Source organism: Mytilus edulis, chromosome 12, assembly GCF_963676685.1.
Source record: "Mytilus edulis chromosome 12, xbMytEdul2.2, whole genome shotgun sequence".
NCBI lineage: Eukaryota > Metazoa > Mollusca > Bivalvia > Mytilida > Mytilidae > Mytilus > Mytilus edulis.
The window spans coordinates 21,486,471-21,496,199 of NC_092355.1; the positions used below are offsets into that span (position 1 = coordinate 21,486,471).

General features: G+C 29.7%; 1 long non-coding RNA gene across 1 annotated transcript; it reads left to right on the plus strand.

Moving 5' to 3' along the window:
- The first annotated feature begins 3,198 nt into the window (after window positions 1-3,198).
- LOC139498017 (uncharacterized) lies at window positions 3,199-8,227 on the plus strand. Its single transcript, XR_011657789.1, has 3 exons — window positions 3,199-3,273; window positions 6,893-6,955; window positions 8,068-8,227. It is a non-coding gene; the product is annotated as an uncharacterized lncRNA (long non-coding RNA).
- Window positions 8,228-9,729: the final 1,502 nt, after the last annotated feature.

The following is a 9,729-nucleotide window of genomic DNA, read 5'->3' on the forward strand; positions in this document are numbered from 1 at the left end:
GTCCGACAGCCTTGATTTAAACTAACCAACAAAGAAAGGCACAAACTTCTTAAATCTTTTTAGAGCGATCTATTATCGTCGTGTGAGTCTTATGATTAAAATTATATGTCCAATTTGATACCCAAAAAAGATTGCTATATTTTTTAAGTCGGGGTTCGATGGTCTACCAATATACAGTCAGTTTCTTTTTCATGTTTTTATCTTCTACTTTCATATAAAGTTCAAGTGTCCTCTGTATGACCTTAGCATGACATCTGCTCTTTCGGAATTTGCCATGGCATAGTACATCTAAAGCCTGTAAGAATAAATACATTTATACATTTAAATTTGGAGGGCAGGGTAAAGTGATAGTATACCAAGACAAAAAATATAACAAAAAAAACTTGGTTGTACTGTTGTTCAATATTATAAGTAAATCAAAGGGACATCATTTACAGAAAATATGCAGGTTTAAAGACGATTGTAATTCAAAATATAAATTGTCTGAAACAGCAGATCTTGAATATGGTTTGACATCAGTTGTGAAAGTTACACAGTCGCAGAATTTTTTATGCTTCTTCTGTTTGCCTTTCGAAAAATGGAGTTGTCTTTTCTTTTCGATTTCTCATCTTTGATTTCGTCAGATAAAAAAAATGCAACGCTAAGAGCTAAAAACAAATATTTTAAAAATACAAAGAACAATCATGACGGGAATTCTCTGAGTAGTGCTTTCAGCGTACTAGCCGAACAGTCAATGTAACCCATGCAGGCAACCTTTCTATGTCCTTGGAATTCGTGTGAAAAATAGCTTATGCATGCCGGTAAACAATGACACAATGATTTTTTTTATAAAAAAATATAGAATGCAGAAACACTTATACAATGCAATTATACTAAACCCATAAAGGGAAGGATTGTGCCTGATATTCATATGATGAAATCATAATCTTTTAATCAGTTTAATTGAAGTCTGGAGCTGGCATGTCAGTTAATTGCTAGTAGTCTGTTGTTATTTATGTATTATTGTCATTTTGTTTATTTTCTTTGGTTACATCTTCTGACATCAGACTCGGACTTCTCTTGAATTGAATTTTAAATGTGCGTATTGTTATGCATTTACTTTTATACATTGGCTAGAGGTATAGGGGGAGGGTTGAGATCTTATAAACATGTTTCTTATGAACGATTACAGATTTAATTCGTGATTTTATTCAAAATACACCTTGTTGTGAGTTTAATTCATAACACACAGACATTATACTTTCAGACTGTAGAACGAGAAAATGTATAAATATATATAAACTTACAATTAACGCTCATCTTCAGTCTCAATACACTGTATACTATTTAAAATATTTAAATTAATTTATTGTCTTTTGTTTTAATTGTAAAAGATGTTAAAAACGATAATCAATCGGACCCAAAGTTATAACTAACATAAGATAAAAAGATAACCTACATGTATAGTTAAATTATCAAACTGGTTCCTTTAAACTGGTTCCATATTTGCATTGATTGTCACCTTGATTTAAACTAACCAACAAAGAAAGGCACAAACTTCTTAAATCTTTTTAGAGCGATCTATTATCGTCGTGTGAGTCTTATGATTAAAATTATATGTCCAATTTGATACCAAAAAAAATGTACATTGCTATATTTTTTAAGTCGGGGTTCGATGGTCTACCAATATAAAATATGTTCCTACAATACGAGATTTCTAAATTCTACGAGTTTTTGTCAGAACTTTAGTGTTCCATCTACACACTCCAATGTCTATTATTTTGTAGTATCATTTAAACTGAAATCAATCTAAATTACTTCGATGTTTAGTGTCTTGGTTGAAATTTGGTAAAGAGAAATCAAGTTCAACTTGACAAATACTTTTTGTCGGACTTTTTGGAATGAAATCCCCTTTGTCGCCACTAAAATAATTTTTTCTCTGTTGAACCCTTGGACTTATCTTGAAGGCTATGCATAAAATATCTTTGGGTTTAACAATTTAAAAACAAAAACAGAATAGAGAAATTATGAATACTTGTATACTGTTTATGAGTACATGTACAATGATGCTTTTTTCTTGACATTGAGTATATAATAATATCGTCCAGTAATGTCAGGGTCTTTTAGTAAATCACTAGACTGAAAACGATAATAACAAATGTAAACAAGTTGTTATTGTTTTCCAGATTTATTTGTAATGTTTTTTTTTTGTTATGGCCCTGGAAGTGTCGATTTAATTGTAATTCAATTTTCCCAAATAATCAAAATCCTTCAAAAGAGTAAGACTTTTCATCCACGAAAAGGCTGATGTTAAACAGTGACCAAAGTCGGAATTATGAAATTTAAATCGACAAGAATAGTATAAGGCTATATCATATATCAATCTATTCCAAAATATTTGTACTTTGAGATAATTTTGGTCGAGAAAAGAAATTATGGCCCCGTGCAGTTTTTCAAAAATCAAGATCAAAGGTCTTATATATATTATTCATTATTGCATGATGTTGGAATCCAGTAACACAAAATTTCCCCGTTTACAGAAATATTGACAATTATAATTTGTCATCAAAAGGCTTTTAGGATTATTCTTTCGCTTAATGCACAGAAAATTATGTGTGATGTTTGATTAACACAAAAACGAAATATATGAGGGCAGCCTTTGAATAACAAGACAAACTGCATGGCACTGAGTACCTGCCTCTAAAAGCTTAAATAAAAATTAAATGCCCCATACTACTTTTTGACAATTAATCTTAAATTCAAGTAAAATCATTTTTCTATAACTGTAACCGTATACTATGAAGTAAAATTTAACTCTTAATAGTCATTTTTCCTATTCCGTCACAGCAATATGTGTCTTACATTTTTTATAATATTTTCTCATTAAAGTGTTGTTTTTTGTTGTTGTTTTTTTTTTTAAAGATTTAGCTTTCCAAATGTTTTGATTCGATTCTGACTGATAAGTCTCTTGTAGATAATCGGACTATCTATCGAATTTATCTTATATCGCTGAAATTTTTTATGATACATGCACGGATGTTTGTATAAATGCTCTAAAGAAATGTTTACTGTTCAGCGGGTTTGTTGTGTAGTTGGGTAACTGTTTTCCAATATATCACAGACCACAGAAAAATATGTCACCATACTAAACGCATTGTTATCTCCGACTGGTCGCAACGTTCTGAAGAACGCCCAGATGCTTCAGTAATTAAGTTTGTATTAATATCTCTTCCTGGTTTGGAAATTACCAGTTTAAAATAGTGATTTATGATTAATATAATTAGCAATTCACAGGTATGTATTAATGTTTCGATTCTGGAAAAAAAGATAGTAAGTAAATATTTTTTTCCTTTTTTTAAACGATAAAAAAACAGTGGATAACAAATACCGTTATCTTCACGCTTATTGATGATAGGTAAAATTATTTCTCTAAATCAGTTCCGGATCTAAAAAAAATTATAATATTATCCTTTTTCTTTTCTTTTTTGCTAGATTATACATTTGCAAACATAAAAAATTATTACAACAATTTGACAACTTTATCAAGTAGACATTTATTCTTAGTATGTTTACTAGTTGCTTGCACTTTGTAGCTGTACATGAATTCTGCTTTAAATACAGAATATACATCTAAAGATTTTGTTTTCTGTTTAGACATATAATTTGCCTTATATATACAAAACATTATAATAGTACAGTCAAACCTGATTAAACCGGACCCTGAATAAACCGGTTTCCTGTCCATTCCGGTCGAAAATGAAAGTCCCATATTTTTCCATTCAAAGTCTTTGTTAAAATACCCTTTGTAAACCGGACCCTGTGTATTCCGAATTCCGGTCTAATTATGAAGTCCCAATACTCTTAATTACATTAATTATTACCTGTCAAAACCAGTTTGTCTAATTCATGTCAATGATCGATATGCAATCAAAACAATTTTTTTTATACAATATGGCTTTTCGTGATAATCAATTAGTCAGGTGTCAAACTGTGAACCTACAATCGTACAGTAGTGAGCTGTATTATTTATTAAAACATTATAAACGTGTCAATTAAACGTAAAGACACACCTAATATATCTCGGATTGAACTTACGTTTTAACTTGGAAACCTGAATAAACCGGCTCACTGTCCAAACCGGTCCTTTTTCATAGTTCCGTAGCCGGCCGGTTTATACAGGTTTTACTGTAATCAGATAATTTATTTCATAGCATTCCTCATCATTTATTTTATAACCCCATACTAATTTTTTTAATGTTAGAATATTATTACTAATATTCAGTTTTTCTAAGAGTTTTTTAACTTTACTCCAGAAATTATCAAGAAAGTGACATTTAAGAAACATGTGATCATAATCCTCTGTGGTGTTGCAATAGTGACAATTTGAAATATCGCAGATCTTCAACTTTTTCAATAAAACTTTACAAGGTAAAATAAAGTGTAGCAATTTCCAACGGAACACTTTGTATTTGTTATCTTTTAAAAAATGATGAACAAACTTTAACATATTACACGAAAGACTTTTAATGTATTCAAGGTTAAGCATTGTCTTCCATTTGTAAAAACCAATAGGTATTTCAATTTCATTCTTAATTAATATAGTATAAATTTTTCTGGTATCTACATTTTCTAAATATTCTTTTTTGTTACAATTATTATTAATATGTATTGCATAGGGCGTTTTTACTTTAGTTTTCTTTGAATTTTCCTGTTTTAAAATCTTTAACCATTCTCTTGGAAAAGCTTTCTTTAATTGGTAAAATTCTGACATCCAGTTACTTTTTATTTTAAGCTTTTGTAAAATAAAATTCTCTTCTATATTACCATTTTCATCAATGATGTCATTAACAAAGATAATATTACTATTTATCCAGTTTTGGAATAAAAGGCATTTATTTTTTATCTTTATGAAATGATTTCCCCAAATAACTTCTTGACGTATAGATCTAAAGTTTTTTGGCTGTTTTTTACTTTTTTCTAAGTTATCCATGCTTTAACAATGTTGAAATAAAATTTTGGCAGCTCCTTTAACTCTGGAATAGAGTCAGTATTGTCAATATTCATATGAAAGATAAGGAAATCTTTTCCAAACTTATTAAAATAAAAAAGTGGAATAATTTTCTAATTTTTTAGATCTCCATTAATTAACCTTTTGATCCACCCAATTTTGATAGATTCTATATATTTATCTATGTTTATCATTTTTAAACCCCCATCTAGTTCACCAAAGCTAAGTACTGTGCGTTTAACCTTTTCTCTTTTGCTTTTCTATAAAAAAAAATATAGATAATTTTTTTAAATTTAACAATATATTCTTTTTCAATATGTGAAACAGATGCTAAAAAGGTTATATTTGGTATAATCAATGATTTGATAACTGTTATTTTACCAATCATTGTTAAATGTCTTTTCTCCCAATTTTTAATAATCTTTTCAGACTTTTCTATTTGCTTTTCTGCATTAAGTTTATGACATTCATTTTTGTTACAACCGAAAAAAATTCCTAAACATTTCACTGGTTTGTTTGTAAAGTTGATATTTTGATATTTTTCTTTCCAATGTTTGTGTTTTCCTAACCAAATGCCTTCTGTTTTTGATCTGTTTAATTTAAGCCCTGATAAAGTGCCAAAAATTTCAATCATGTTTAATACTTTTGAAATGTCTTGTTTTGTTTTTAAAAAAAAGTGTTGTGTCATCTGCGAGTTGACTGATTTTTAAAGAATGTGTTTTCCCATCTATTTTGATTTCAAATCCTTTAATATTATTGTCTTGTCTTATTCTACATGCTAATATCTCGACAGCAATAACAAAAATTAAAGCACTGCACGGACATCTTTGTCTTATCCCTCGAAAAATGTTGAGGGGTTCAGATATCCACCCATTATCGATCACTGAGCTTTTAATGTCTGTATACAAAGTTTTTATCCATTTGAGCATAGAATCTTGAAAGCCAATTTTTTTTAATGCTGAGAACATGAAATCCCATTCTAAAGAGTCAAAAGCTTTTGAAAAGTCTAAAAATAATAATGATCCTTCTATATTAAATTTTTCTGCATAATCAATTATATCCTGGATCTGTCTGATGTTATAACCTATATATCTATTTTTTACATACCCATTTTGATCTTCATGGATAATTTTTGGTAAGACATTTTTAATACGCTGAGCTAATGAATATGCTATTAATTTTGTATCTACATTTAATAAAGTTATGGGTCTATAGTTATCTAAACTCAGTGGATCATTTTTTTTATGGATAAGAGAGATAACTCCTAATTTCTGAGAAGTTGTTAACTCCCCTTTTTTATATGAAAAATTAAAAGTGGATACAATGAATTCTTTTAATTCTTCCCAAAATGTTCTATAAAATTCTACGCTTAAACCATCAATTCCAGGTGATTTGTTCAATTTTATCTTAAATAGTGAATCTGTACATTCATCTATAGTTAATTTTCCTTCCATAATATCACTATCTTGTGTTGTTAATTTATGATCAATATTTGTATCATTAATATAATCATTTATAAATTTTATATCTGAATTTGTACTTTTAAAAATATCTTTATAGAATTCTTTCTCTAATTGTAAAATTTTGGATGAGTCAGTTTGTATCACTCCTTCTTTATCTCTAAGTGCAGTTATAGTTTTTCTTGTTTGTCTAGCTTTTTCCAAACCTAAAAAGAATTTCGTATTTTTTTCTCCTTCTACCCATTGAATTCGTGACCTGATTTGAGCTCCTTTTGTTTTTATTTCATATATTTTCTTCAATTTACTTTCATTATTAATTAATTCTTCTTGAAAATGTTTTATTACCTCATCTTTACAATGTTTGTTAATTTGTTCATTTGATTTTTTGATTTTGTTTTCCAATACATGTATTTCACTTATGTTCTGTTTTGCTTTTCTTTTACAGTATTCAATGGTGTATTCTTTGACCTCAATTTTGAATAAGTCCCAATGGTGTCCAATATTTTTGGTAAGTTTTGGATTGTTTTTATATTTATGAATTAGGCCATTTATTATGTTTCTATATTCAATATTATTCAAAATGCTGTTATTAATTTTAAAATATCCTTTCCCTTTTGATTGTGATCTCCCTTTCAACTTTAATGATATAGCTTGGTGGTCTGTGTGAGATATAAGTGCAGGTCTTATATCTGCTGAGCATATATGTGATCTTATTTCTGGGCATATAAGAAAGAAATCTATGCGAGAGGCTTCATTGATATTTGTTTTTGCGCCTCCATGTAAATTGTGTATTGTTACTACATTTGTATGTGTCTCTCTCCAAATGTCTATCAACTTTATTGTTTTCATTAGAGTTTTTAAACTGTTAACTGGTTTTTGTGTTTTTTTATTTGTGCTGTAGTTTTTTCTGTCAATATTTGATAGAGTATCATTCATATCTCCACCAATTACCATCCCTAAGCTGTTTTCTGATATCATATCTTTTACTTTTTTGAAAAAAACATTTCTGTTTTTTGATAAATTTGGAGCATAAATATTCACTAAAGTATAAATGCTATCTTTAATTTCTATATTAAGCAAAATTATTCTCCCTTCTTTATCTTGAAATTTATCAATAAATTTATATTCTATTTTCTCATTAATATAAATTGACACCCCTCTTGATTGTGAATTACCATAGCTATTATATATGTCACCTTTGAATTCTTCATTCAAATCTTTCTCTAAATTAACAGTAAAATGGCTTTCTTGTACAAATAAAATAGTACAATGTTGATGCTTCATCCACATATGAAGTCTTTGTCTTTTATCTTTTGATCCTAGTCCCTGACAATTCAATGAACATATATGTATAGTTTCACTCATTATTTGTCATAAGTGTCATAATGAAAATACAATGTTTACCCAAATCTGATGTTAACAACATGATAATAATAAATGCAAAGTCAATATGTATTTTTGTAAATCTATACATAATACCCCTTCTACATACACTTTTTAAATTAATAAAAATATTCCATTATGTAAGCAATACATATACAATCTGTAAATTATGCTTTTAATGTGTATCTCATAATATTGTGACATTGTACTAATTGATGTTTTATTGTCTATTTTCAGTCGGTGTTCGACCTTGACTTTAATAATAGGTTGACCCAGTTTCACCTGTGATGAATTTAAATGCCACATGAAGTTCACAATTGGTTTGATAGAAAATTTATGTGATAGTGGATATGTAAAATTTCGTAATCCATGTGTTATAGGAACTTGGAACCTGTTCATCTTAAACGTATATATCTTAGGGAGATATATTGTTCAATGTATATCTGTATATAAGATAAATTTGTTGTAAAATTTATATTGAAAGTAAGTTACCTTTATATATCAGGTATCGTTTGCATCAGCTTCATACAAATGAAGGAAAAGGTCGGCAAAAGAGAAGCACAATAATTTCGCATGAGAATACCGATTATTTGTTGAATACAACGTCCTTCAAACGTAATAAATATGTTGCCAATTATTAACTTGAACATTTTCATAATGTCAGTATCAGGGATTGATTTATTTAAACTAGAGTTTTCTTTTTTCGGTTTGGTCCTCAGTGCTTTTCGGCTTCGCTTTTTGACTTTTTTGTTATAACGTCGCTGGGGGTCTTTTATTGACGAGGCATGCGTCTGTCGCGGATGCAAAGTTTCAATCCGTGTATTTCATGTATCAATGATGAGTTTATTTACAAACATTGGGTTGATGCCGCTGCTGGGGTAGTTTTGATTCACCGAGGGTACCACCAGCCCAGTAATCATCACTTATGTCTTGACATGCATTATCATTGATATAGTCATAATCATGAATTAACAGTTTTACAATCACAGGAGAGGATAACCATAGCTGTGTTCCATCAAGAATAATACGGCTATATCATATATAAATCTATTCTAAAAAAAAATCGATCCTTTTATGCAGTGTTCGGTCATAGGACAGTAAAAAGAGGAGCTATATGTAGTCAGGACTTATAAGAAAATATGATTGCAAAACTATTTATAAATCTTCTGAATAGAGTAATACGTACATAAACAGCACATATTTGTGATACAGAATTTACTCGTCCAAAATCTGCTCTTCAGGTCTAGGCAGAAACAAACTTCTCTATTACGTTGTCAATTTTCACACTGAAATACCGTTGAATATGCAGTAATGCTAGTAACTGCATGTCGTTGTTCATTGTTGATCGTAAATGTGTTTTCAACATACGTAGTACACTGGTAGATCTCCATGGTAGCACTCGCGAGATGTTATAAACCAGCGTACGTGTTCGGCATCGAGCGACCTCCAAATTGCATTCGTCAAAATAACATGCCAGGTCAGTTTCGTATGTCTCAGACAATGTTGAGATTTCTTCGTTTCCTACAACACGATGAAGCAGATACAACGCAAAGAAGCGTTTTTCTGATAATACTAGACGCGACTGCACTCCCAAGTTCCCTTATCATATGGTCTATAAACGCAAAAAATAATGCGACCTTCCAATACTGTTTTGGCGTGTTTGCAGGGTGGTTGGCTCCAGTAGTCTGCCGACCACATCGCCTCAGCATACTTTCAATCATATCGAAGGGTTCTGATATTTCTAATGCAGATTGGTACATCCCATTCTAAACTGATGCATCGTACACTGTAAAATGTGCTCCAAAACTACATGGTTAGACTGAGTATTACAAATTCAAATTTTGTAAAAGATACAAGTTACTGTCCGATTTTGCCATCATTTCCAATTAAACTTTTATT